At 43.1% G+C, this 25,200-nt stretch overlaps 1 long non-coding RNA gene across 1 annotated transcript; it reads right to left on the bottom strand.

Moving 5' to 3' along the window:
• Window position 1: 1 nt before the first annotated feature.
• On the bottom strand, window positions 2-24,920 carry LOC126651210 (uncharacterized). The gene is made up of 4 exons (XR_007631582.1): window positions 23,353-24,920; window positions 22,906-22,998; window positions 19,785-22,609; window positions 2-11,241 (listed from the first exon to the last, which is right to left on the bottom strand). It is a non-coding gene; the product is annotated as an uncharacterized LOC126651210 (long non-coding RNA).
• Between the last annotated feature and the right edge of the window lie 280 nt (window positions 24,921-25,200).

Genomic DNA, 25,200 nt, shown 5'->3' with positions numbered 1-25,200 from the left:
ACTGTTTCAGCACAGAGTATGAGGCCAAAAGAACCTCTGTGGTGGGCAGTTTTCTGCCACTGTTATGCCCATCAGCATGTGTTATGCTGGATCCACTCAGCATCCCACTGGAACCCTGTCACAGTCAGCTGCAGTATTCCTGTCTGGGGAACCCTGAAACACAGCCACACGCACCCCACGGAGCACATCCAACACAAACCAACCAGGCACCACCTTGACGATGGCATCTGGCTCGTGTTACACCACGTCCTGGGTGCCCTGGGATGCAAAGCCCTGAAGCAATCCTGCCCCTTGCTGCTCCAGCCAGTCCCACACACAATGGCCATTTGTCCACAATTCCAGGGAGAAAGCATCCTGCTGCACAGGATTGCTCTGGGAAGGCTCTTTTCTGCCAAGAAGTCTCAGACAAATGGCCAAATCTCTCTCCCTGCCCCGCCCCAGAAAAATTTCCGGGAGAAGAAAAGTAGGGTAGTCTGCACATTTTATTCTGGTTGGGGATCTGCTGCCAGATTCTTCAGCTGTTTGATGCAGTGGCACAGATATTTTGTATCATTAATCCTGAACCAGGCCATCTGTCACCAGTAGAACAGGTTTCAAGGATTTATAGCACAGAAACACACTGTGTGTAACTGCTCCCTCTAAGTTAAATGGATCTGCTTCCAGGCTTAATGGAGACTCCTTAATACTCCCCTTCTGAAGTGAAGTGATTCCTGATGTGAGAATTAATCATTACCAGGCAGAAATACTACCAAATTATTTTCAAAGCAGCCTAAAGGTGTCAACAGTAGGCAAAAGTGGGTGAGTCTTTCCTCTTTCTTTAATTTGATCTTTTACAATCCCTTTCAAGAACTTAGAGGCCTGCTGGGAGGAGCATCCTGTTTCCTCATACCTCCTTCCTAGCTCCAGATGGAACAAAAGTGACAAAATACTCTCAGACCGACTGTATGTCTGTGGCTGGCCGCTGCTATGCTTTTACTCCACAATTGGCTTCTGAAAGATTTCAGTCTAAATTAAATGGACCACCCCAATGTATATATATATATTTGTATTAATCTACCTGTCAGTCTGCTAATTGTTCAGTGGTTCAGATAGTCTAGTCTTGGCCACTGGCAGTGAAGTTCCTGGACCTTCTGTGGCCAGCGCTTTCACAAAGTGACTCCTTCATTTGCAAAGCTGTGTCTACTTTCTTGGTATTGCAAGGACTCTAATCTTTGTTTATATACAATCTGACATAAGGAAGCCTAAAAAGGTCCTGCTGGGCTATCTGGGGACATGAAAACAGAAGCCAAGCCTCCTCTTGAACTCAGAAGCAGGATTCTCACTGACCAGGGTGGAAGCAAACATATTGGCTCCTTTTATTACCATTAAGATACGTTAGCAGATGGGGTTAGAAATATCACACTTAACATGTACCCTAATGCTGTCTAAAACCATTTAGAGGAAAGGAAGATAGAAACATGGGAAGTGTCCCTGCTGAGCAGAAACCCCACTCCACCACCTGGTTTAACTGACCATTACAGAAGCCAAGGGCAGCTGTGTTTTGAGCCACATGATGACAAACTACGCAGCCACAGCAATGCTGTTCTGCATGCTGGACTAGGCACAGCTAGTTCCACTAATTACCTCTTGTGTTTTGACTTCTCCAAACTTCCTGTCACTGTGTCCATCTTTTTCTTAAGGAAAAGAAAATGAGTGCCATAATTAGTGCAATCAACCCTATGTTTTGAGAACAAGTTTCAAAAAGTTATGGATTAAAAGCTTTACACAAATTTTAAACCTAATAAAGCTCTGTAAGGCTTTCCACTGTATAAAAGAAAAAGTTGTCTGGTCACAGTTTTCATAGGAAGTGATAGTTCAAATTTAGGGAGTTCTCATTTTCACTCCCATTTCCCCTTGTTCAGTTCAGCACTATTACGAATAACTTGCTTTGGGTCTAACAGGCTTTGTGTTCTCTGCAACCTTCCACCTCCAAGCCTCAGGAAACTTATATTAACCCCTTCTGAACTACAACAGCAGCAAAGCTGCTGCTGTGTTTCATAGAAGTGGTGCAATGCCCTATTTGGTTTTGCAAATATTAAAAAAGGGGCTAAAACTGAAGAACATGGCTAAGCAGAAGAATGCCAGTGTCCTTCCTTGAAGGAGAGAAACAGAAGAATACACGTGTATTGGGTTTGCATGGCAAGCTTTTGGTCCTGTGGGGGCTGCAGGGGTGGCTTCTGTGAGAAGGTGCAAGAAGCTTCCCCTGTGCCCAGCAGAGCCAACGGGCCCAAGATGGACTCGCTGCTGGCCAAGGCTGAGCCCAACAGCGATGGTGGCAGTGCCTCTGTGTCAACAGACTTATGAAAGGGGAAAAGAAACCATGCAACAGCAACTGCAGCTGAAGAGAGATGTGAGAACGCATCAGAGCAGAGGAAGGAGGCACAAGGATGACTTCTGATGAACTGACCACAGCCCGCATTCCCTGTCCACCTGAGCCACTGGGAGAAGGAGGTAAAGAATTCTGGAGTAAAGTTAAACCCAGGAAGAAGGGAAGGGTGGGGGTAAGGTATTTTAAGGTTTACTTTTTATGTCTCATTAACCTACTCAGATTTGATTATAAATTAAATAAATTAAATTTCCCCAAGTTGGGTGTGTTTTGCCTATGACAGTAATTAGTGAATGATCTCCCTGTCCCTATCTCGCCCCATTAGCCTTTTGTTAAATTTTCTCTTTCCTGTCTGGCTGTGGAGGGTAGTGATAGAGCGGCTTTGGTGTGCATTTGGTGTCCAGCCAGAGTCAACCCACCACAACAGAACAAGAGGAATTCAGACAGAAGTTAAACCTCCATGGAATCAGCATAGAAACCAGCAACTCCTACAGAGCTATTCAAATCAGCAGATTTGCTCAGCCCTTAGATCCCTCCTTACTCCATTCCCTTAGGATAGCCTGTCATCAGGTAAAGACCACTGAAAGAATCCCTAAAGAAATTTCAAGTCCTGCTCTGAAGGGGCTTCTGGCATAATGAAGAGGGCTTGCTTTTTACGTGAGGCATGATGCCCTCCAGCCTACAGTGTCTGATTCCAGGCAGTAACTACCTCTCTAAGCAGTAACTACCTCTCTAAGCAGTAACTACCACTCTTCCAGAACTAAAATTCATCAAGTATATAGTTCCTGAGAGCTACAAATAAACCTGCAGTTAAGCTCAATTTGATGTAAATGCCTTATCTGCTAAAGTCAGTTTTACAATCTCTTATTCTGACTCCTGCTTTCCCACCTCTCTCAGCTGCAAACAGATGCCAGGAGAGAAACCCTCCCCAGAGACCGCCCAGGTCAAGGTAAAGAGGAGCCCTTGGAGCCCTTAGACACAGGCTCCCATTACGGTATCTCAGTACAAATCAGCACCTCACCCATAGAGTGCTTTTGCAAGCCTGGTTCCTCAGCCAGCTCTGCTGTAAACAGGCTGATCTGAATAATTTTGAAGAGGTGTGTTCCTTTTGTACCAGTCCTCACCTTGACAAGCTCTGTGTGGGAAGGCAGCAGGTACTTGCTACCCAGCAATCAGATCTCAGGGGATAGGGAGCTGCTCTCGTGCCCCCAGGCCTGTCTGCCCTCCCTGAAGAGGGTGAGCAGTGCTGCCAGAGTTCCTTGCCTTAGCCTGGCTGGCAGCCTGAGAAGGCTCCCACTGATTAGAGGAACAAGGAAACTGTGGCTTCAGGGAGGAGCATATCAGGGAGCATGGGAAGTGGGAGACATGGTAACACCAGGAATTCTTAAAAAAAAATGGTTAAGAATTGCTTTCAGTCTTTCGGGTGAGCAGTGTCCGGCTTCAGTGAAGAAGTGTTGCATGTATTCTATGCACAAAGACAGATCAGTTTGCCTGAAAATCAGAGCAGGAAACCCAGTGTATGCATCCCTTCCCTCTGCTGACCCCCTGCGAGCTACTTCCACATCAGCAGAGAGAACCTAATCCTGGGTGGGGGGTGTGTGTGTGTGTGTGTGTGTGTGTGTGTGTGTGCTCAGCAGTTGCCAGCAGGCTGTCCAGAAGCAATGATCTCAGGCAAAAATAACTCCAAAAGATCTTTCCAAATATAGTCCCTCATTATTGGTGCTGTATCAGTTTCATTTCAAGCTGTGCCTGGCAGCCTCTCTCTTGTTCCCTTTCAGAAGACACTAACAGGTCTGAGGCACCAGGGCCTTTCTCTAGAAAGGGAGAACAGGGGAAACACACTTCAGCAACGTCAGATAAAAGAATCCTTGCTCTCAAATGTTTAACCTCAAAGGCTCTATAGTTAATCAGCCCTAAGCAGGGTGAGCTTGCCAGGGGCTGATGACACTGACAGGACACAGTTTCTTTCCAGGTACTGCTGCACACGCTGCAAGACCACTCTGCAAGCTCTAAGTTTGGGCATGGTGACACGGGAAGCCATGTGAGGGTCATGGGTTAGTGTTGGTAAAACCTCACCCCACGCACCTGGAAGTGTTCAGGCTCACACAATCAGTTTGAGGCAGCTGGAACCAAGCTCTGTGTTACAACTGGATTTAAGCTTCAATGGGTGGGAGCTTTAACAAAACAGGGAAAGGAGAGGGGGTCTGTTTTTCTTCCGTTTTGTGTCTTGGAAATTTAACTATGTCATACAATGTTGGCAAAATCCTGTCGTTCTACAAAGGAAGAGAACAGATTTACCCAGTGTGGTGTCTGTAGTAGCCATAAAAGAAGCATAAAGCTGTTGTCAGAGTGCATCAGTGGACTGCTTGGAAGTGCTAAGTATGCCACAGGTGCAGGGCAAGCCTGGTTAGGGAGTGAGAAATACCCATATTTACCTTTGAGCCATCTAGGGAATTCATGAGGCCTGCTAGCCAAAATATGCCATTTTAAGAGATGTGATATTGCCTTAAAGCAACTGAAGACAAATTTCAGTGATCTCAGAGGAAGACAAAGTCAGAGAGTGAGGCTGTTTTTTTTGGATACAAAGGCAAGTTCTTACAATGTGACCTTGCAGCTTCAACTCCAGGACATACAGACTGAGCAACCTCATCCCCTGTGGACAAGGATGAGAGCCACACTGGCCCAGAGCCACAGTGCCAGTCCCAATAAGTGCACTTGCCCTCGTAAAATAACAGGGTGTAAACTATACTCAGACACGAAATCTGTGGTTACTCAGCCTGGAGGGAACCAACCCAAATAAATCACAGTGGCTGCAAATCTGACCTACCACAGACGATCAGTTTGCAGCTGCAAGTTGTAGGGATCACAAGTAGACAGATGCTACATGATGAGGTGAACCACAACTTAGGCTTGGATGTGATGCTAATGCTGCCCTTGTAGAGGGCCACTGTTAGGTGGGGGTTGCTGATGAAAACACAGCTCAGGGCGCAGTTGTTGCTATGACTCATGTTGTGGTTCTTCAGTGGGGCAATGAAACAGGAAGCACAGTCCTTCCCAGGATACTCCATCCTGAGGCCAGAACATTGCTGAGGATGGAGTCACTATGGGTTCCTCTGCACTGCACTTCCTGCACACACAAACATGCAAACACCATCAAGACAGAGTCTTCTCCTGGCACAAGCACAAACCTTAAAAACCTTGGGTATGACATTTCATGACAAGGATCTTCTTTCCCATCAAGGAAAACCCAGGGAGGAGAAAGAATGAACAACACACAACATTACTGTTGGCATCTGACCAGCATACCCATCTCAACATGTAAACAAACACAATCTGCAAAGCAAGAAAGGAAGGAATTGGAAATCTCGTTCTCCCATTAATCTGCTATGCAACTGTAAGCAAGCCATTAATTTCTTTGTTTCTTGGTCTGTAACTAAGGTGTCAGATTTTTGCTCCACAGGGATATATCAATGCCTTCTCTCACTAATGCCATTAAATTGTAAAGTGCTTTTTGGATATTTGGCTCCCAAGGCACTTTAGAAATGCATGATTAAATTACACCCAATTATAAACCAAAGCAGGTGATCTTGCAAAGGAAGGGATATTGCTCTGCTGGTGTTGCTCTGAGTCATTAATAGCCTACAGAATGCTCTGGGGAAATCAAGGGGAACTGCCTGTACAATTTAATTTCCAGTGTCCACTGCAAATCTCACATTTTCAGCCTGTATTTAAACACATTTCTTGAAGTCTTTATTACTGCCTTTTGCACTGGCATGGGATCCCATCAGGTAGGTCCCTTGCATTCTAAATGTATCACTGCATGGCAAAATTCTTTTATGAGAGAAAACAGCCCATTTCCTCCTTTTCTTTCAGAGTTTTTCTTCCATCTCATGTTTGTGCAAATAAACTTGCCATTTTTAATGAAGAATAGGAAATTCGTTCACATCTGCTTGTGTCCTGCTGGTCCTGCCTGAGGATAGGCAGGCTGTTATCAACCTAACTTTCCTCCATTCACTGCTCTTCTACACTTGCCTTCATGCACAGCAATTACTGAGGTTATATTAGACTCTGTAAAATCCAGGCCTACAGCACTTCCACACAAGAACACAAATATGGCCACATAACTGGAACTGCTCTTTCTCAGAGGCACACGTAGCCCGAGTGACATACCTATGGTCCAGTGATGCCAATCAGGAAAGGATGACAAATACAAATTCACAATTTGACATCTCATTACTCCTTTTAGTGAACTACTCATCGTGTTATTTTAATGTATTGCCCATTACTCTTAGTGGGATTAGAAGACTTGTAGCAGCACATCAATAGGCTTCTGAAGAAAGATGTGCTTAATTTAGTAATGTATATTAATATATACCTCTTTGATATTACCACATTATTACACTAGGAATAGGCCAAGCAAAAAAATTTGCCTTGGATCTCACCATTTAAAGTCTGCATTCTGCGTTGCCCCAGACTGGGCAGAAGGATGACTTACCATTTTGACTTGAGCTGGGCCATGTTCAGTTTTGTCTGGGAGCAGTGCTGATGAGACATCTCTATTACTGATTAGGCATGAGCAGGGAGCAACAGAACAACAGAGAAAGCATTTACCTGATAGGGTGAGCTCTGAATGTTTAATTTAATGTTCTTTTAGGGACTTCTTACAGTTTCTGGCCCTGAAGGACTGTCACACAGTCTCCTGCATGTAACAGATCTGTTTGCTTTTTATTTAGCAAACAAATCCTAGTCAGACTGGAAATGTGCTATAACACAAATGACTTATAACACCAATCTTCTGTTATGTCAAGACATGATAATATTCCCTCCCTGCACATGGGTGGCCTTGACTGTGCTGAATTTTAATTTAAACAGCATCTGTATGAACTGCTATGTAATGTGCTATATACACATGTAGCAAAAGGACGCCTGGTCCTGAAGTGATTGCCAACAAATGGATGGGATAGGACAGGAGGTATTCTTGTGTCTAATCTCCAGGTGGGCACCTGAGGTGCAGACCAGGTTAGTGATACACCCAAGGCCACACAGGGAGTCTTGTGTACAAGAGCACCCATGTTCCTCCAGTGCTGTCATGAATGTTTATGCTTACCTCTGTCTGTGGAGATGTACTATTGCTCCTGTGAATCCAGAGGGAAAATATCCCTGCTGCAAAATCTGCAGACAGTGACTCAAAAGAAGTATTTTGTCCCTGGGAGCAGGCTTGTGACACACTTACTGCTGTAGACCTTCTCTGTGTCTGTGAACCACGTGGCATTACTGACATCACACTGCAGGACACCGTAAGTCTGCTAATTGTCTTCTACATCTGAGCTGCGATTTACGGTCATGGTGTTTGGGACTTCTTCAACCAGCTGCAGATTAGTGGGTAGTCAGGTGAAAGCTATGAATTAATGACCCCTTTCAAGTATTAGTTTATTCTGTTTGGCACCCTCCTTTTGTCCTTTTCTGAGGCAAAAAAATTTTCACTTTAGCCTCTCCCTTCCAAAGTCCCTGTGTGTCTAGGAAAGTACTTCTACCCTGAGCAACCTGAGGACTAATTTGCCCTGTGCATGTAGTTACCTTCTGATGAAGAAATAAGGCTGTTAGTTTTACAAAGCACTCTGAAGAGATGACAAGTACAAAATACACTGAGAAGGTCTCTAAACCCCAACAGTCTCTCTAAGTAGCCAAGCCAGCCTGCCTCCACTTGGCTGGCACAGACCCACTTTCAATGCAAATGATGTCACCAGGCTGCTGAGGGGACAGACACTGTTGTGTTAGTGCTGTTATGGGAATCTGCCTGTTCAAATAATGGCATGAAAAACAAGGTAGCATTTGGGGATATCTGTAAGCAGTAACTGCTTCCCTCTTTCCCTCCACTTTGGACAGAGTGAGCAAAGCCCCAGCAGCACCATCCTTATTCCTGGGCCCTGAGCCATACTGCTTCCAGGTTTGGCTCACCTAACAGGCTCTGAGTTAGTCTGAAGGAAGAACTTGGGAAACACAATGACAAGAGGTAGGAAAATCCTCACTGGGCAGGGAGTCTTTCTCCCCTTGAGTGGAAACAAAATTTGGATTGTTCCTGTGGCATTTTTTTAGATAAAGGGCTGTGTCACTGGATGCATTCTTTTTTGTTTGTTTGTTGTCTTTTTTAAATTAAAAAGCAACCTTCCCAACCCTAGTATTGGTGCAGAAATTGTGTGAATTTTCCATAAGCAGAAAAATCCCTCCTTGTCAAGACCCAGATGGAGGTGATGGAAGTGCCCAAGTTTTCTCTATACTGTACCTGCAACTTGCATTTGAATGTTGTAAAGGACATCTCCATAACTATTCTTGAGGATAACCTGGTAGAGGTCAGAAACAAATCACTGGTGCTGTGGATAAGGTATGGGTATGGTTCTTGTCCTCCCTCTTGCTGATGTGCCTGCCTTTTTGCCACATCAGTGGTGGTGGTGGAGAGCACTGGCCAAGACAACTGCAACTGTAATGTTCTGCTTCCTGGCTCGGGCAGCAAAAGAAACAAACACCATCTCTGAGCACAAAAGGGATATCTGTGTCTACAAATGCTACTTGTACATAATCAGCCTGATAGAAAAATGTTTCAAGGACACCAATCTGGGAGATTTTTCTCAAGTTGTAAAGGCAATGGCAGGCTTTGTCTCCAGAAAAGTGCACAAAGCTGGCTTGGCTTGGGAGATGCCACAAAACCTTATGCTACAGTTCATTAGTTTGATCATCCTGAAAGCTGAGGGAACACAGTTGGTTCAACAAGATCAACTTGTACAGTTTGGACTGAGAGATGCTTTCTTACAGTGGGGCTGATTTTGCAGGGTCCTCGTGGAGCTTCAGCTCATGTAGTAGGCTTAAAAAAGAAGGAAAGCACATAAAAACTGCCATTAGCCTCTGCAGAAATGAGCCCAACATCCATGTAACAGAACTTGTACCTCAGACAAGACAGTTTTGGGACTTCAATCAGTGTCTTTACAACCCGGTGACTCCCTTAGGTCACTCAAGGTTTAATCAAGAATGATTTCACTTCAGTTAACATGAAGTGTAGTTGCATGCTTGAAAAGTTCTGCTTCTCATGATGAATCAGAGAGCTTCCCCAATGTTTTATGGTTTGTTGAACACTGCTGTTCCAGTTGTAAAGGGCTGGGTTGTGCAGCAGAAGTCCCTCTATCTCACCACCACAGGGAGGTTTATAGAAAGAGTTGCCATAACCACAGTGAGCAGTTATGCAGGACTTGATGAACCTAAAGCACTGTATGATTTTTCTCCAACAGTCAACTTTTAAACCAAAGTGACAGCTGATGTGATAAAGGCCAAAAGACAACTACAGCCTCTGTAGCCCTGCAGATACTGTATTTCACCAGATGCCCAAGAACACACTAATTGCAGGATTTCTCCTCTGGCAGGACACAACCCAGAATCTTACAGAAAGGATGTATGAATGTGTGGTGCTGTCCCAGCACAAACCACCATGTGGCTCTTCAGCCTCACAATGAGATCAAACCTGGGGAGGTGGGAATTAAAGAAAAACAGGCCAAGAGAGAAAAAAAAATTAAGAGAGTGAGGATTGCACAGAAAAGTAAAGCCATTCTTCAGTCTGTTGAGTCATGCCTGAAGATCGGAAGAAGAAACCTTCAGACTGTTTCAGCTGAAGGCAATTAGTGTAAGGGTTGCAATGTTGCCAGCTCTTCTCTTAATATCTGTGCAACCAGAAGAGAAACATTAATGCCTCAGCAATCAACTGCTTGTTGATGAACACCTGTTCCGGACAACTTCAGGTGAGGCTGGTGGAACAGGAATATTTAAAAACAATGTAAAAAACGTGGAATAAAAAAGTGTAATTTACATGTAAAATGTGAATGAGAACAAAATAAAAGAAGAGGTAGCTTTAATGCCTTATTTGATGATTTTACTGTTCAACTTCTGCCATAAGCAGTTTTGTATAATGTCAAATTTAAGTCCTATACAATAAAGATTTAAATATTTTGCTGCCTCAAATAGTAAGCTATCTAGGGATTTCATGGCAGGTCATGATACCTTCATTCTCAAGACACAATTAGGGTACTTGAAGCATGAACTCTGATAATGTTATTTCAACTTCTGCATTCTGGCACCTGACTGCTCATCCCATTCCAACTGAGGCCTGAAAGAATTATAATCCTTTTCCACACCACTGTATTTACAGCAAATGGCTGTTTCAAACATGATGGTTTACTTGCTGTAGTACCTGCTGTCCTAACCCATGCTCAGATGACAGAATCCATGTCAGGAATCAGAGAATCTTCCAAAAGTGACCTCTGTAACAACATCTGAGGTGTGACGTGAGAAGTTATATGCTGGAAAAAACAACTGCCATTACAACTGACACACCCAACCAGGGGACAGCTAAGCAAGAAGGATGGCAGAATGATTTCAGTTTGGTTCATGGACTGCACACCTTGTGCTGCTCTCCATCTCCTCTCAGCACCTTTGAAAACTGAACAAAATCCAGCAGAGCTGTGATGATAAATGTTCTCTTGTGCAAGATGAATTTCATAAAACCTTACAAAATGTGGTATATGTTAAAAACAAAAGAAAGTAACAGCTGCCAGATAGGAGTTCCTGCTGGATGAATACTGCAGTTCTTACCTGAAGGTGGCATTGCTAGAATTCCTTCCTGTAACTCCACTGCTTCTCCCATACCAGCTCCATTTCACGCCTTGCGTTCAGAAGTAGTATTTGTCTCTCCTGCAGGCTTTATACTAGAGATAGGTACCTTTGTTCACTTTCTCCACTTTTTGGTGTCCTCAGCTCATGTCTTCAGTATGTGTCCTGACAGCATGAGAACTGTGACACACTACTGTACTCACAGGCCTTTCAAGATGCTGAACCTGCAGTGGTTTGGGGTAAAAGGAACCTTAATAAACAGAGAGAAAATTCTGTCCAACAAAAGAACGCAGTTCCTAACATAACACACACATGCAGACCCTGTTTCGAGGTTGGCCATTTAAGGAAAAAACTCAAACCATTTGGCATGGGACCATCTGGATTCAGCTTGGAAAGGGAACCTTCTACAAGCACTGCCCACCACTCATTTTCCACATGTGTTTGGAAGAGATGTCTAGCATTAAAGCATAAATTTTGCTCTGTCTCTTTCTAGCTGGCTGCTGAGCTCTGCAGTACATTTCCTATAACCTGTTTTCTATGACTTTGAGTGCCTTGTGTCTCTTCTTGTTTAATAAATCCCTCTTACAGTTCTGTGCAAAGTGGTCAGGTGCTATCTGGACTGCTTGGATTACTGAATGTCCTTACTGATTGCAAGATCCTATTAATGTTCTTCAAGTTTGTTTGCCAAAGATTACAGTAGCCCTAATTAACAGTAACTTTCAAAAATACAAATCTTGTTTTTTGCTCTTTAGTCCACCTTGCAGCAGCCTCCATTATACGCACAAAGAGTGAAAGATGGACTATTAAAAAATCTGTATGTTTTTAATCAAATGAATAGGGAGCTGTGTGTCCAAATCCATATTCTGCTCTGAAAGTCTCAGCTAAAACGCAACAACCCTCCCCCTGGCACCAAAAAAGCCAACCAATGCAGCATGCCATAACAAACTTGACGCTAATGGCTTTTATACAGAACTCTCATATGAGCACACAGGGGCATAAGGATGGTGCATATGGAAGGAATGGATTCTCCTAGGTCTAATGTGAGATAATGCAAGTCTTCAAACAGGAGAAGAATCATAGCTTCAGGCTTTAAATTGGTTTTGTGTTGTTCTCTGATGTAAAGGACCCATCGAATGCTTTGCCATCTGAGTAACTATTTAACCTCAAGGCTCTCGTTTGCTCTGTAGAATTCTCTGATTTTTTAGCTATACTGGCTTCCACTCTTGGCCAGGCTTTTTTTCTAAATTATATGCAGCTACTGAGGCCCACTTAATTATCTATTACAGGATTCCATCAATAGTTTAAGCTATTTATTGATGGTATCCAACAGTCTTTTGTTTGCAAAATGCTTTAGTCATATGGCCTTATAGAGAAAGAATCCTTTGTAACTGGCACAAAATAATATCTGCCCATAATAACTGCCCAGCAGTTCTGAGGCTGCTATAATCCTCTGGAGTTTGTCTGTGATTTTGATCAGTTCAGAACCAGGTACAGATTCTTTACTACTAAAAATCCTGTATTAAAATAAAATAATGTAAGCAACTTCCATGAATCCCTCAAGAGTCTTCTCTTCTTTGAAAAAGGTTGATGGGGGACAGAAGAGCATAGTAATATTCATGAAAAATTATATTCTTTGTCATACATTAGGGCCTTGCAACCAATATGTCAGCATTAAGTACTAAAGCTATCTACACCTCAGAACACCTTCATCATGCTGATCTGTGCTGTTTGCATCTACTCAATTGCCCCCAGGTGACAATGTTTGACTAGTGTCCTTGTTTTAATAGTTACATATTTTAAGTAAATATTACTACAGTTTTAGGCACTTGAAATTGCATTTACAGCCAACAGTACTAAGACCTTCCTTAGCCTTTAGTTGAGCTATTACTACAATGCAGTCCATTGCATTGAGCTCACATTCCCTCAGACTTCAGTCCTAAAAATGCACAGATCTAGACATTGCATACATGGAAAACTAGGCATTTAACAGTGCTGATGGGAACCTTTGCAACAAGAGGTCTAGGGCATGCTAGGAAGCCCAGGGTCTGCAGGGTTCACAGCTATCACACAGGACTCGTTCTGTATCCTCCAGAAAATCATCCACTTGGAATCTGGTACCTAGAGACACACACGTTGCAATTACACAACTCTCTAATCACTCATAAAAGTGTTCCCAAGAGGTCACTAATGTGATTTTTTTTTTTTTTACTGCTTTTGGAATGAGATAAACCAAGAAGAAATTTCAGCTCACAGACTGCTGGAGAAAAATATAAATTTCAAGGGTTCAGAAATCCACTTCACTAGGTCTACTCTATGTCTCTGGTGGTCTGCTCCATTTTCATCTCTCTCTCCCTAAGGAGGAGATGGAATTTTGATACATATAATAAGAAGAAAAATGCATAATTTGCTTTCCACTAGATTATGGTCCATGGCCTTGTTTAGTCATTCATGCCAGGGAAAAATATCTTCATTTCTTCCTCCACTGACTACAGTGGGATTTTCCATGATATAATGAACTCAACAGAGCGGTCAGGCCTTCCTCAGTCTAAGTTTCAAGCAAGGTTAAAGTTCCTGACCTGGACTGAGGCCCAGCCTGTCCCTGAGCAGGGATGGGCAGCCCCCTGGGCAACTCTCCCTAGACTGTACACTGAGTGTGATGGTCTGTGGTAAAGGAATATCCTTCTGGCCAGTTCAGGTCAGCTGTCCTGGCCATGCTCCCTCCAGCTTCTTGTGCACCTGCTCGCTGGCAGAGCATGGGAAACTCAGAAGTCCTCTAGTAAGAGAAAGCACTACTTAGCAACAACTAAATCATCAGTGTGCTGTCAACATCGTTTTGCAAAATCCAAAACACAGCACCGTACTACCTACTAAGAAGAAAATTAACTCCATCCCAGCTGAAATCAGGACAATAGTGTGACTGACTGCAACTTAATTAATATGAAATTCCAACATTTTGAATGAGACAGAGGAAAGCATCCAAGAAAGAACCCAAATATTAACAGAAAAAGACAAGCAATAGTCTCGTTAGTCAGACGCTGCTGCTGACAGGAACACTCCCATGTGTTATACAAGCTGTGCTAAGCACGGATCATATGGCTGCTATCTGATGGATACAACAAAATCAGTCATTTATTTAATTCAGTTCTGGTCTAAGTCATGAAAGAGCAGTCAAATTTAGGTAGGGAGAAATGTAAAATCTAGGTTCTTGAAATTAGGCACCCAAATCCATAGGTGTGACTTTCAGAGGTGCTGAGTGTTCTGACCTCTCATTGTTGCTTGTGGGTAACAAGCCCCTTAAGCAACTTATATGGGACACCTGTCTCAGAGGCTCTACACAGAAGAAAATAAAATTAGTAGAGTACAATGCAGAATTCATTGCCTCCAAGTTGTGTGCATGTGTTATATTTGTGTGTATAAATGTATATACATATGTATACCAAGAAGTCAAGGAGAGTAACTTGTATGTTTAGGTTATTCATGGGCACAACATAAATAGTCTTTTTCTAAACATTCTTTCTTTGCCATTTCTTTACCACAAAAGTGATACAAAACCCACTTCATTGAGGATTCCAGTCCATAAAGCAAATATAGGAACAAGAGGTATCATAGAATAATTTGGGTTGGGACTTCTAAATGTCATCTAGTTCAACCTCCCTGCAGTATCTGAACTGTAGCTCCAAAAGATAGTTCAGCAGTATTTCCTAACCCAGTTAGTTTTCCATAAATGGTTTGGGTTGGAAGGAACCTTAAAGATCATCCAGTTCCAACCTCTGTGCTATGGGCAGGGAAACTTTTCACTAGACCAGGTTGCTCAGGGCCCCATCCAACTTGGCCTTGAACAATTCCAGGGATGGGGCACCCACCGCTTCTCTGGGCAACCTGTTCCAGTGTCTCACCACCCTCACAGTAAGGAATTTCTTCCTAATACCCAATTTAAACCCACCCTCCTTCAGTTTGAAGCCACTGTCCCTTGTCCCGTCACTACATCCCTCTGCAGCCACAGTGATTTTTCAGATTCAGCTTAATGGCTCCACTGTCCCCCCTCACCAAGATTTTGACTGGGAGTAACGCAGTCATTGTCTCTCTCCATCATCACCTTCTCTTCCTCTGTCTCCTCAATACCATCCTTGATGTGACCTTGGGCATTGTTTTTGCCCCTGACAGGCACCTCAATGCTAACAGTGCACTTGGTCTTCCCAGTAATGCTGTATGCAGCAAAAAGCTCAAGGTCAGATTCTTCAATAACTTGAGAATCTGGAAAGAACAGGAGACATTTGAAGGCTGCAGGTGCAAATGTACCTTGACATCTTTCCTGTGTCTGTGAATTCCCAGAAAAGATGGTCCAAAACAGGGCCCTCACACACTCCGCCATATTTTTTTACTATAAAGCTTCCGTATTTTGTGGAAGTCTTCAGGGACACTCAAAATCTTCAACAAATTTTTTTATTCAGTAAATTTAGTTCTCTTTCTTGTACAGCGAGTCAGGTGCCCTTCTTTAGTTGTGCACCTCAGCAGAAAAAGAGAAACCTCTGAGAAACAGCAAGCCCCAAAGCCCCTCATTAACCCAGGACCTGGAGATTTGTTTCCAGGCAGTTTCTCAGTTTTGTAAAGCACAAGAAGCAGCCCTCTTTGCTGTTCTTCCCTAAAGTCCCACTGGGATATATATTATGATAAAGATAGTAGAATCAAAGTTAAGTACTTGTTAGGTACTTCTTTACTTGCTTGTAAAGAAAATGTTCCCTCTTTCACTACCAAGTAATATGGGAAAATTATAAGGGTGTCCTGCACACAATAAAAAACCCAAACCCAACAGGTTCCCAATACCTGCAGGGAGCCTACAAGAGATGGAGAGAGACTATTTACAAGGGCATGTAGTGATAGGACAAGGGGGAATAGCTTCCAACTGAAAGAGGGTAGGTTTAGATTAGATATTGGAATGAAATTCTTTACTGTGAGGGTGGTGAGCCACTGGAAAAGGTTGCTGAGAGAAACTGTGGATGCCCAATCCCTGGAAGTGTTCAAGTTCAGGTTGGATGGGGCTCTGAGCAATCTGGTCTAGTGAAAGGTTGGAACTGGATGATCTTTAAGGTCCCTTCCAACCCAAGCCACTCTGTTTGCAAACATTATTTGTTGTTTTTTCTTTTACTTCTGTCACACAACCTGTATTTTTAGAAATTGCAATTCGCTGCTGAAAGTCATAAAAAGGCTTTCAAAAATAGTTTTGAATGCAGGAAAATCAACCCTTCCTATACCAAAGCTTTACTGTGGGTGTATTTTTATGCAATATAAGTATGATAAACATTCAGTGTTGCAGACACAGCACCCGGACTGCAGTTTGTCACGCTGCCTGGGCAGCGGTCTCCATCCCTGCTGCCTTGATCCAGCAGGCAGGAAGAGGCTCATTGCGACGCCGAAAGCCCATCTGGCGCCATCTGCCTGCCAAGAGCTGAGCAATACGCACATTTATCTGTTTCTATTTATAATTTCAGAAAAGGTGTTTTTCTTGTTGCTCATGACAACAACGTTTGAAGTAAAGGCTCAGCCCAAAACTCTTGATTACTGATTTATAAACACAGAATCTATGTTAGTGACTTAAAATCAACCAGTGTGACTGTTCAATTTTCTCTCCTCAGGGAACAAAGAGGCAGAAAGAGAGGTTTTGCTCATGCACACAGATTAGCCTATAAAGTGTTACCGGTCCAGGTAAGGAGACCTGGTGAAGCACTGATTCTGCAGGTGTTTGTGTACACCTGGTTAAGAACAGTAAGGAGATGAGGTGGCTATCTCCACTGACAACTCTGCCCCCATGGCTTTGAATGTCTACCTCCCTTCATGCTCCTTCCCCAGTTTGTCAGTGATCAGTTTGTGGATGGCTCCCTGCTTCACTATCCAAATCCTTTTCTAGTCTGTAATCTGACAAAAAGATCAAGGCAGGAAGCAACCCACATTGCAACAAACACAATTTCCAATTCTGTCCCTGAACCCTCTGATCAGAGTTCCCTACTCTAAGATGTGTAAGTGGTCAGGATTTCTGGCTCCTACTCTGGTAAAATGCTCTGTGATCTATGGACAAAATGAATTCAGCATTACATGGATCTGTGCATCTGCCTAGATGAGCGTCATGGCACCTACTGAAGGGTGTGCTTTGGTATGCAGAGGATACATCTACTAATTACTCTGAAAATCAGAGACTGCGAGAGGGAGAAGGGTGGGTGGTGAGAAGCCAACCTTGTGGGAAAGAGTGAGAGCCTACAGGGTGGAGAAAATGGGTTAGCAAATGTGAAAGCATCTCTGAAGGAGACTGTGAAGGAAAATTTTGAAAAAGCCAAGATCCAAACTAAAACTTAGTAAGACTGAGACTGGAGTAGACTAGGGAAGATTAGATCTGTTCTTGTCTGATCTGTCCATCTCTTCGTCCTTACTTAGAAGCTCTTTATCAATACCAGGCCAAATCCCACTAGGGTTTTGCAGCCTTTCATTATATTGATGATCCCATGGGCATTTTAACCTATTTGCCTTCTTTTTATAGTCCTTCTACCTTCGCATTGTTCAGGACAACATGGAGCTTGTCAAGATCCCAATTAAGGGCATGAATGTTCCACAATTCACGGTTGAAAATGTCATACAAAGCTCAAGTTGGAAGGGACTCGTAAGGATCACTGAGTTAAATTCTTTGCTTCTCACAGGACTACCCAAAACTAAACCATATGACTAAGCATGGACCAGACGCTCCTTAAAGTCTGACAGGCTTGGTATTGTGGAAAAAATCCCAGTGGAAGCATATGAACACAAAAACTTCAGAATTGTGAACTGAGCACTTCAAACACCAAGGAGGTATTTAACAGCAGGGAGATCAAACAAGGATCTAAATGCTCAGGTTCTCAGGATGAAAGCAGTTTAGTAAATTGGAAGAAATCCTGGGAAGAAACGGGGATGGAGAAATGCTGCTCCTACATAGTTTTTACCCTCTGTGTGTGTTCCCTGAAGGGAATGCAGCTATGGGAACCCAGAACTGGAAGCAGAAGACTGCCCCTTGGCACTGCTCCATTCCCTTAGCTGGGTACAGAGGAGCTGTCAAACCAGAGGAACAGTTCCTCTACTGCCTACACAGTATTTGTTTCTGAACCTGAACTCCACAGAGGGAAAGGTGAATCTATAACTAAGACAACAGACTGCAATTCCAGGGTACAGCAGTCAGAAGTAGCTCAGACAAGGCTTCCAGGTTAGCTGTGCCACAAAGGGGTTTCTGTCCTAGAGGAGTGGTCAGGGTTGGCCCCCACTAGACACTTTCCCTTCAGGCCACCCTGGCCATGTCCTACAGAGGGCACTCAGAGACCAGGTTTGGAACCCATTCTCCAGGAGTAAGGACTTCCACAACACCAGTCACACTCAACTCTGATCACAAAATCAAGCCTCACCAGGCTGTGCACCTGGAAAACCCAGGGTTTCCAGCAAAATGCAAGTAATAAAGTGACCTGGAGAGGCCTGTGGCTAGAGGAGCTCCCCTGGGGTCAGTACTGTTTAATTTACTCATCAATGACCTGGATCAAAGGACAGAGTGTACCCTCAGCACATTTGCTGATGATACAAAACTGAGAGGAGTGGCTGATACACCACAAGGCTGTGCTGCCCTTCTGTGATACCTGAACAGGCTGGAGACTTGGGCAGAGAGGAACTTGATCAAGTTCAACACAGGCAAGTACAGGATCCTTCACCTGGGGAGGAATAACCCCAGGCACCAGCACAGGCTGGGAAGCAGCTCTGTGGAGAAGGACCTGGGAGTCCTAGTGGACAACAATCTGTCCATGAGCCAGCAGTGTGCCCTTGGGGCCAAGAAGGCCAAGGGTATCCTGAGATGGACTAGGAAGAGCACTGACAGCAAGATGTAGCAGTTGACCCTGCCCCTCCATTCAGCCCCAGTGAAGCCTCACCTGGAGTGCTGTGTCCAGTTCTGGGCTCCCCAGTTCAAGGGAGACAAGGCACTACTGCAGAGGGTCCAGTGGAAGGCCACAAAGATGATTAGGGCACTGGAGCACCCCACTGATTGGGAAAGGCTGAGGGAGCTGGGCCTGTTTAGCCTGGAGAAGAGATGACTGAGAGAGGACCTTACTGATGTCTATAAGTATCTGAAGGGAGGGTGTCAAAAGGGTGGAGCCAGACTCTTCAGTAGTGCCCAGCAACAGGATAAGGACAGGCACAAACTGAAACACAGGAAGTTCCATCTGAACACGACGAAAACCTTTTTTACTTTGAGGGTGACAGAGCACTGGAACAAGCTGCCCAGAGAGGTTGTGGAGTCTCCTTCTCTGGAGATATCCAGAACTCACCTGGATGCAATCCCATGAAGCCTGCTCTAGGTGAACATGCTTTAGCAGGGAGCTTGAACCAGATCTCTTACCATGTTACCAAGAGAATATTCAGTTGTTACTGCACCTGTGAAGGATACACTACAATCATTTAATCCTCCTCCTATGTAGTTAATTTCAAAATGGTCTTAAAATGCTGTGCTGGAAGGCACCTGGGCATAGTTGAAAGCTGGTCCACATCTAACAGAAGTCATTTCAAAGACTAACAGACACTAAAATCCACACCCTGACTTTGAAATTCTCCTCCAGCCTTTGCTGACAGCATGAAGCTAAGCTTTACAACTTCCTGGCTTTCTTAGCAGCCTTGTGTATTTCTGTAAAAGTCACAGACTTAAGCTTACAGCATCAATAATGCTACTGCAAAATTAATTCACAAAATAAATGTGATATTAAATATTTACCAGTCTCATGTTGTGATTCTGGTCCTCAGCAGACTGCAGTCAAATGTCCCATGGGTCACTTTAAAGAATCAAGATAAGAATACATTAGAGCAACCCTGATTAAAATGAAAAATATGATACACTTTACTAGGCTGGTTAAGGTGACAGGTGTAAGGACTTGAATGGAAGATTTACTGCTTTGTGCTTCTACCACTTCATCCAGCAAAGGGAAGTCCCTCATTATTACCTTCATATTACCAAGAGGAGGTAGAAACGAGTGTCATATTCCATGTTAAACAATAAAAAGACTGCAGAGCAGTGTAATTTTACATTAGTTTCCTATCTGTTACAGCAAAGGAGCACTGCTCCACTGCAGAGTTCACTGAACAACAGTGTAAAGACAACTATTCCTCCTCCTCTTCCTCTCCTGAGTCATTCATGCTTACCCTCCACAGTTACACTGGTACTGCTCTATTGTCATTGTTATGGTCACTATGCAATCTCCTGATTGCACTCAGCTCAGTAGCATTAAAAATAAACTCTTCTCTCTTCCCTTCCTGCCTCATGGTGCACTTAGGAGACCTCTCAATCACTCACTTCATCCCCTTCAGGAAGGGGAAGGGATTGGCAAGAAAAAGTGGCACATACCAGCAAGCACCTTATAAATTGAAACAGGTGGCTTTGCCTTTGCAGGATATAACATGGTCTCCTGTGCAGGAGAGACACAAGGCTTGGGACTTTAAGTGGGAAAAGGAGCTCTTTTTGCTTGCTGTCCACAGACAGGCTTTATGAGACCGCAGCTTTCAATTTTGTCAGCCCAAACTCTGGGGTTTTTTGTTTTTGCTTTACAGATTTCACAGCTCAGACCCTGTTGTCTTGCATTTGATCCACCCACTGTTCAAAGATGGTTATTTTGCATCCCTTACGATCAATGAAGAGCAGAGCCTTCTGCACTAGATCTCCAGTGTTGTTAACATGTGAGTTCTTTAAAGTCATTGGACTGAACACCCTTAATTTTCACAGTGTGGGACAGTTCACTGTCAGTTGTAATAATTTCATAAACATATCATCCCACTTCAACTATTTCCCATTGACCTTCTAGGTGAAGCTTTACAGTTTTGTTTACCAGGTGGATTTCAAGCACTGCTGTCACTTTCAGTGGTTCCTGTTCTGTCAGGAGTTTGGAGCCTACCTGTTAAAATACTCAAAAGACAAACATTCATTCTGTTATTTTCAGTTCTTGATATCCAGATTTCTAGACTAAATAGCAAGATGTCAGTGAAATACTTTTGATCTCTTGAGTAGCAGCATAAACATCAATTAATTCCTTTAATTTCAGTGCAAATTAAGCTATCTACAGGTCAAAGTGTTCAGTAAAAGCTGCATATAACCCTATAAAGCTGGTTACCAACAGACACACCACTTTTCTCTTCAGTTTGTCTGTCTTAGCTCTGCTCTTTTTCCTTTCCTTTACTGTAGGTCATTGTAAAGTAAATGGTGTCAGACAATTGCAGATGACATCTGCAAGCACACCTGCAACCATCTGAGAAGTTGAAGCATGACTGCCATATTACTGCTTTATCTGTCAAGAAAGCTGCAGTGCCTGGCATAACTATTTGGTTAAGTCAGGCAGTCAACCACACTACCAAACAGCCTGTGCCAGAGCTTAACCAAAAAGATAATTATTATAATTAAAAAATGGTACTTATGGCAAAGCTCATCTTTAGGAGATGGTCCTGCTGCAATAAAAGACAAAGCAGGTAGGCAGCATCACTTCTAATCAACACTGATTAAAAGCAAGTCTGCTGTATATAATGAGGTTGGTTTTCCTTCAAACAACAGAAACACTTTTGGCTGGTCATAGGAAGAACATGCAGCTGAAAAGAGATCCTTCTTATTATGCCCAGGCCTGTCCCCTCACTCCAGAGTGTTATAACTCCAAAGTGTTTGCTCGAGCAAAGTTCGCTTTCACTAAAAGGACAGTGCCAAGGTGCATTTTATCATTCCCATCTTTTCCGCTAAAACTAGTCCAAATTCAGTAGTGACTCACACCCCTGCCACACTGACGTCAGTGGAGAATTTGGCTTATTATGTGTAATAACTAGGCTTCAAACTGAAATCTGCTATCTCTTGAAAGGTGTTTTCACATGGGTGCTCTGGTAATTGTGGGTTGGTTTATGACTTGTACAAGTTAGATTTCTGTTTGAGCATAAAAAGACCAGTGAATCACAAATGTTGCAAAGCCATGTAAGAAGAGAAAGTAAGTCAATTTGGCCCACCTTTTTTGACCCTCATATTGTGTCTGCAGATGTTAACATTGTACACAGAACCTGTGTACAGGATTTGAGAACAAACATTATCTATTATTCTCTGCACAGCAGTTTCCTGTCAGCCACAGAGGACTGTAGGTGCCTGATCTGCCCCCTTCACAGTGGAGATGCAGAGCATGTATTTCAAATCTATGTGCTTCATATTATTTTTTCTGAGGTAATACAGAGGACACAAAGGATCTCCCCCATGATAAGCAGAATGCTCGCACCTTTGGAAACGTTCTTTTTGTGCAGTGGACTCAGAGAGCAAGAACCACAGAACTCAAAGTCAGCAGGGGTGGATCCTGCTTCACCCCACTCTACTTGCAGCAAATGTGCCCCGCAAAGACTCTCCACTCCGTCTAACTTCAAAATTCTTACAAGTGTAGTTGTTAGTAACTGGTCTAGCAATAGCCAAGCCAGTCCTGCAGATCTTACCTTTAGCCATGATCAGGATACTGTGAAGATGGCATCAGTGTAGGTACTGGGCACTACAGAACCATAGTTATCTGCATCATCTCAGGAGAAGCATTCTGACTGGAAAAAAACAAAACACAGAGAAAGCAATAGGCAAAACCTCCAAGTAGGCTGGGTTGGTAGGGAATGGATATGTCAAAGGTATTAGTGAACTCCTCTTTTTATTTGTGTTTACATTAGTGGTTTTTTAATCACTAACAAAACTGACCTGTTGAAAATCCAGAATCTCTGAGAGCAGAAATTCTGGGACCAAATCCAATTCTCCCTTCTCTCTAAAGATCCTTGAGAGCCTTCCCAAAGCCCCAGAAACACACAGAAGTCTTCCCATCGATAGTGATGAATTTTGGATCAGGTACCTTCTTGGCCTAAGGCAGCAAAAGGAAGCCATCCTTCTCAGAGACATTCCTTTATTCTGATGCTCTGCACTGGAAGGGAGTACTCCCCCTGCACTGCAAAAGGAATACAGAGACCAGAGGAGAGTGAACGGATACTCTTGGACTTAGAAGTCCAGGGTACTGTAGGAAAAGAAAAAGACAGTTTGATCTGCCCTAGCTGGCAGATTTGTAAACAAAGGACTGGTTCAGAGAAGAGGTGAATTAGGGTGAAATGAGAAATAAGGAAAGAGGAGAAAAAGGGACAGAGAAAGGGAAGAAGAAGAACAGAAGAAGGACAGAATTTTTTCAGCAATGGGACAACACAAATTAAACAGGGCTGAACTGGGACGTGTGCCCTGAATAATATTGTGAATTACGAAGGTTTAGCATTGGTTTTGCCTGAATGGCACTTCAAGGAAGGACACTGACCTGTTGGAGTGAGTCCAGAGGAGGGCCACTAAGTTGATGAGGGGGATGGAGCACCTCTTCTATGAGGAAAGGCTGAGAGAATTGGAATTGTTCAGTCCGGGAAAGGCACGGTTTCAGGGTGACCTAATCACAGCCTTCCAATATCTGAAAAGAACTCACAGGAAAGATGGAGAGAGACTATTTACAAGGGCATGTAGTGACAGGACAAGGGGCAATGGCTTTAAACTGAGAGTAGATTTAGATCAGGTATTAGGAAATAATTCTTTACTCTGAGGGTGGTGAGGCACTGGAACAGGTTGCCCTGAGAAGTTGTGGCTGCCCCATCCCTGGAAGTGTTACAGCCACATTGGATGGGGCTCTGAGCAACCTGGTCTAGTGAAAGGTGTTTCTGCCCATAGCAGAGGGGTTGGAATTAAATGATTTTCAATATGCCTTCCAACCCAAACCATTCTATGACTCTATAACACACAAGCTGCATTAGCACCTCACTATGCTCAGTGCAAAACTAAGTACCAAAAATAATGGTTCCTGTCCTGATGCTCTTTTTCTGTTGATCAGAAACACCACCCTATACATACACAGCAATATTTGAGAGTGGTACTTCTGCAGTAGGCTGACTGTTAACAGGGACCTTTTTATTTTTGCTGAGGAGTACTATAGTGCCTAAATTTTTCTTTTTCTATAGTGTGGGAATAAAAAAATAATGAGCTAATGGCACATGCTTCTTAAAAATGCTGTCAAAAACATTCTGGATCCTTCTTCTATTGGTACTCACTCTCTCTACTCCATATTACATTAAGGTTTGGTTTACTTTTAGCTTTAGCTCAGAATATTGCTTTTTCTCCTAAAATTGAAGAAGAAACATTGGAATTTATGAATGAATGAGGGAAATGGAACAGGGGCCTGTTACCTACTTTCTCTGTTTGAGTTTATTTTAAATCATGTTTTCCTTTCCTATCTGCTTTATAGAAGAGATTAGAGTAACCTTGCTTTATTTTACTTACTGTACTTCTTACAACTTTACATCCATCACAGAGACCACTCTGGAATGAAATTTTTTCATTAGCTGCTCTCTGCACACGGACAGGAATGATTTGTGACTTTTTCTGATAATATACCACAAAAAATAAAGACTCATATGATCTTTCTGTCACTTTAGACAGTCACAGATCTGTCATATGGGAGAGATTATACATGACGGAAAGGCTTATTTACTTATGCATTAAAGGTCACATTCTTCCAGCCCCAGCCAAATAATTCGATCATGAGTTCTGCATAAATAAGAACTGCTGTATTTAAATCAATAAGGACAAGTTTCCAGCAGCTAAAATCAACTAAAATGAACAGCAGCATTCCTACTGCTCTGACTGATCCATGAAAAATCTCTAAAATCAGTGAGGATGGGGATAGGTAACTGCAGTTTGCACCTGGTTCTGCCTACCACTCTTCTGTTACACAGGATGACAGATTGTATTTCCTTGCATGAGATGAGTGAATATATCTATGAGCACCTGAAAGTACAGTCAGTTATTGCCATGTACTCACTAAAGGTCTTTCACTAGATATAATTATTACTCACCCTGAAGCGTTGTCAATGGACAAGGTTTTCCCACAAATTCAGGAATGCTTTCTCCAGCAAGGATCTCAAAGGAGCATGTCAGCATGCTGAAAGACTCCAATAAGGTAGAAGACTTCCTAGAAACAACTGCTTTGGTTGGGAAAAAATTATGTTACTTAAGCAGAACAATGAGGTACTGTTTGCAAGATTTATTTACCAGGAGTGGGAAAGAGTGGATACGATAAGAAGTCCCAAAACATAAAGTTACACAGAGAACTGCTTGTCACCTA

The sequence above is a fragment of the Myiozetetes cayanensis genome, unplaced genomic scaffold (genome assembly GCF_022539395.1).
Source record: "Myiozetetes cayanensis isolate MyiCay16 unplaced genomic scaffold, myiCay2020 scf6-25, whole genome shotgun sequence".
Taxonomy (NCBI): Eukaryota; Metazoa; Chordata; class Aves; order Passeriformes; family Tyrannidae; genus Myiozetetes; species Myiozetetes cayanensis.
This window is presented reverse-complemented; position numbering and strand designations above follow the sequence as displayed.